Source organism: Bos mutus, chromosome 5, assembly GCF_027580195.1.
Source record: "Bos mutus isolate GX-2022 chromosome 5, NWIPB_WYAK_1.1, whole genome shotgun sequence".
Classification (NCBI taxonomy): Eukaryota; Metazoa; Chordata; class Mammalia; order Artiodactyla; family Bovidae; genus Bos; species Bos mutus.
The window spans coordinates 72,876,863-72,881,417 of NC_091621.1; the positions used below are offsets into that span (position 1 = coordinate 72,876,863).

The window sequence follows — 4,555 nt, forward strand, 5'->3', positions numbered from 1 at the left end:
AGTCAGAAGAGTACATATAGAATTCATGAATTTTACAATAAACATATTTATTGAGCTCTTAATAAACTCTGAATAGGGCTAGCTGCTGTGGTATCTCAATAAAGAAAACATTACCCAGTCTCAAACATTACATTCACATATTTACTGGTAAGAAAGAGATAAGCATAGTGAGCTAGAGGGACAAAAAATAGAAGCCAAGATCATACAAGATGAAGTTTCAAGAAAGTGTTTCATAGCAACTGACACTAAGCTGAAACTTGATAAACCTACAAGTATCAGTATCAGGCTAGTGAAGGGAAAAACAGGAGTGGGAAGCTGGTAATGAACAGAGTTGTATCAGGATACAGACTCCTCTCAAACTGGCAGAGATATTGCTTCAGTTTGTGGAAAGTGAATGCCCCACTCTGGTGGAAGCACTCTGAAAAGCTGTTCCACAGGTAACATTCCTTTCTAAACATGGACATCTTCATCACATGAGTGTACTATCAGTGGGTCAAAAACTGCATGCACTATTAGCTGAAGCCATAATTTTGGCTTTTAAGTATACACAGAATCCACGCAATTGAGGTACTGCTGATTAACATTAAACCCTAAATGTAACTGCCAACTTTTATTTCAAATGGTATCTTATATACGCATAGATATGATAAAATGGATATCACCACAAAAATACAGCTGAAGCGGCAGAAGGGACTGGAGGAGAAGACATGTATACCATACAAATAATTCATGTGACCATATGCCCCAGCATACTGCCAGAGGTAAAGTGCTCAGCAACTGCAGTTTACTGTTTTGGTTTTCTATCTTTTTTATTTCTAAAATTTGGTAAACTTTTAATTATAATATAATTTTGTACTCATACAAGTGTAGAAAAAATAGTGAACTGTACCCAAATAACCTTCAACCAGCTCTCCCAAAATGTAAATTCCTAATAATCACAATGGAATTATTAACACTAAGGAATTAACACTGTATACTAATAATTAGTAATTAAATATTAATAATACTAGCACTAATAATTAAAAGAGAGATTTAAGGACAGATGGATCCAGGTCATGGCCAGGTCAGGGGACAGGGATACACAGTGTCACCACCGCCACATCAGATCCCTCGCGCGCTCTTGGCTCCCCCTGCCGACCGAGTCGCACACTGGCTCCTGGCTCGCTATCCTGGCACATCAGACTGAGCATGCGCGGTGCAGCCAACCTCATCACCAATCCCCAGTGGCGCTGGGAGGAGTGCACTTGTGGCTCTGGCTTGGAGGGTCTGTCTCTCTCTCTCCTAAGTCTCTAAGTCGTGTCCGACTCTTGCAACCCATGGACTGTAACCTGCCAGGCTCCTCTGTCCATGAGATTCTCCAGGCAACAATACTGGAGCGGGTTGCCGTTTCCTTCTCCAGGGGATCTTCCCGACCTAGGAATCTAACCCGAGTTTCCTGCATTGCAGGCAGATTCTTTACCAACTGAGCTATGAGGGAAGTCCTTGGACGGTCACAGAGGAGCAAAAGAATAGCTGGAAAAGAAATAATAATAATAATAATATAAAATAAATTTAAAATAATTAACTACAGATTTTATTTGGATTTTCCTAGTTTTTGCACTGACATTTTTATGTTGCAGGACGCAATTCAAGTTACTATTTGTTAAGAAAAGGTCATGTGTCCTTGGTCTCCTCCAACCTGTGTCACATACTGTATCCCCTTGTCTTTTGTGACCTTGGAAGCACAAACAATTGAGATTAAACTTTTCAGGTCTTCTTTATTTTCTGCTTATACTAATTTCTTTACCCAATACTGCAGGTGGTTGCTTATGTAGTTCTAGTCGAACACTGTTCTATCGGAGTGAAAATGGAAGAAAAGTCGGGTACTGATTAGAACCTTTAAGATAAATAGGAAAACTGGTAAGTAATGATGTTATTTGGATGGCGATTCTCACACCAAAGCAAAATAAAGTGAAATAACATTTTAGTCATTGCAATATCAGCAAACATTGAAATACTCCATGTGTGGCTGATATGCTCTGTATAAATGTCAAACTCAGTCATTTATTTGCATTTAAGAGGAAGCCACTCCTCAAACAGCTTGTGAGTTCATTCAAACTTGGAAATAATGAAGAATTATTAGGACCAAAGAACATTATAATACTCACAAAATCGTATCACATAGACAATGCTTTCTAATTCTATAGACAAATACATTTCAGAGAATATAGGGCAGAATTTAGATGAACTGAAAAACAGAGATCTGAGTGCATGAATGGAGTATAAAAGTATGAACTGTAGTAAATTTATTTCAGAAAAATATGATCTTGAGGATTTATATATGTACATCAAAAGAGCTGCTGCTGCTGCTGCTGCTAAGTCACTTCAGTCGTGTCCGACTCTGTGCCACCCCATAGATGGAAGCCCACCAGGCTCCCCCGTCCCTGTGATTCTCCAGGCAAGAACACTGGAGTGGGTTGCCATTTCCTTCTCCATCAAAAGAGCTGAGAACACCACAATTTTGACCGATCATTATCAAGTTAAAGAAGAAAATGACTATTCATTGCATTGATTGGATTTTTTCCTACCCCATGGCCATAGCCTCATAATTTCATACAAGTTTTTCAGTTCAGTGTCATTGACTTTGTGATGAGTTTGAGAAGTACAAGTCAATGATGAGAAACCATACATCATTGTCTATATTCATACTTCTGGGACTGACAGATGACCCTCCAATGCAGGTTCTGATTTTTACATTTCTGGTTGTCTCCTACTTACTGAGTGTCACTGGGAACCTGACCATCATTATACTCACTTTAATAGATTCTCACCTTAAAACTGCCATGTACTTTTTCCTCAAACATTTCTCCTTTTTAGAAACTTTATTCACTACGATGTGCATTCCCAGATTCTTATACAGCTTATCAACTGGGGACAAGACTATTTCCTACAATGCTTGTGTTAGTCAACTGTTTTTTATTTTCCTTTTGGAGGAACAGAATTTTTTCTCCTCACCATCATGTCTTATGACCACTATGTGGCCATCTGCAAACCTTTACATTATTCAACCATCATGAACAGTTGAGTCTGTGTTTGGCTTGTTATCTGTTGTTGGATAGCAGGTTGGCTGGTCATATTTCCACCACTCTGCCTGGGCTTAAACCTGGAATTCTGTGATTCTAATGTCATTGATCATTTTCTCTGTGATGCTTCTGCTATGCTGAAGATCTCTTGTTCAGACACATGGTTCATAGAACTGATGGTTGTTACCCTTGCTGTGTTGATTAACATCATGATATTTCTGTGTGTCGTTATGTCCTACATATACATCATCAATGCCATCCTAAAGTTCCCTTCCTCCCAGCAAAAGATGAATGCCTTTTCTACATGCTCTTCTCCCTTGTTTGTGGTTTCTATCACCTATGGCAGTTGTATTTTCATCTATGTCAAACCCTCAGCAAAAGATGAAATGGCAATTAATGAGTGTGTGTTAGTGCTTATGATTTCAGTTGCCCCCATGTTAAACCCATCTATTTATAGCCTGAGAAACAAACAAGTGAAAGAAGCTTTTACGACTTAATCACAAGAATTTCACTGATCTCAAGAAAGTAAAGATATGTTGAAACTATGTGTAAAATATAAATTTAAAAAGAATAGTGGCCCAGAAGGCCACAATTTTCATTTGTTAGACTAGTACACTAGTCTATTGTCTGTTCATACTAACAGGCTTATACTCTGTTATTATGAAATTTCAGCCCTCAAATCATAATTTCAGTTCTTATTAAAATAAACAAATTGAGGCATATCAATTATTGTTGAAAATAAATTTTCTCCTACATTATATCTCTTATCAAGAGAATATGAAATTAGATTTCCAAGAAAAAGCCCTTGTGTGTGTGTTAAGTCACTTCAGTCATGTCCACTTCTTTGTGACCTATGGACTGTATTCCACCAGACTCCTTTGTCCATGGGATTCTCCAGGCAAAAATACTGGAGTGGGTTGCCTTGCCCACCTCCAGAGGACCTCCTGACCCAGGAATAGAACCCATGTCTCTTTGTCTATCTGCATTAGCAAGTGGGTTATTTACCACTAGCACCACTTGGGAAACCCAAAAAGGTCCTTACCTAAACTCTAACCTGGCTCTGATCAATAAAAGAACTATTAAATCTATTAAATCTTATGTGGAAATATTGAATTCTTGAACTCATAGGGAAATAATGGAGTAATAGTATCCTTTTTTTTTCAATGCAAATATACAAAAAGTGTTTAGATCATTACAGTTACTCTCCTCAAGCAGGAATTAAATATTCAAGATAATGATTAATTATTTTGAGCAAAAAAACGAATGAGTTTTAACCCTGGAGAGGAAAAAACATGAGTTTAGATCCCTGGAGATCCACATCGACTTTGGAAAAGGAACTTTAAAGCCCAAATATATAGGTTTAGATTCATTGGATTATCTCTAAAGTGAAGAGCACAGCCTCTACATTAACTTATCACCCAGGTGGCAGTGATCTGAAAATCTGCTGAGATAATAAAACCATCCATATGGTTCAAATTTGGAAAAGAGTGTAT

General features: G+C 37.8%; 1 pseudogene; it reads left to right on the forward strand.

The window, feature by feature from the left end:
- Positions 1–2,654: 2,654 nt before the first annotated feature.
- LOC102272868 (olfactory receptor 6C2-like) lies at positions 2,655–3,591 on the forward strand (annotated as a pseudogene).
- Positions 3,592–4,555: the final 964 nt, after the last annotated feature.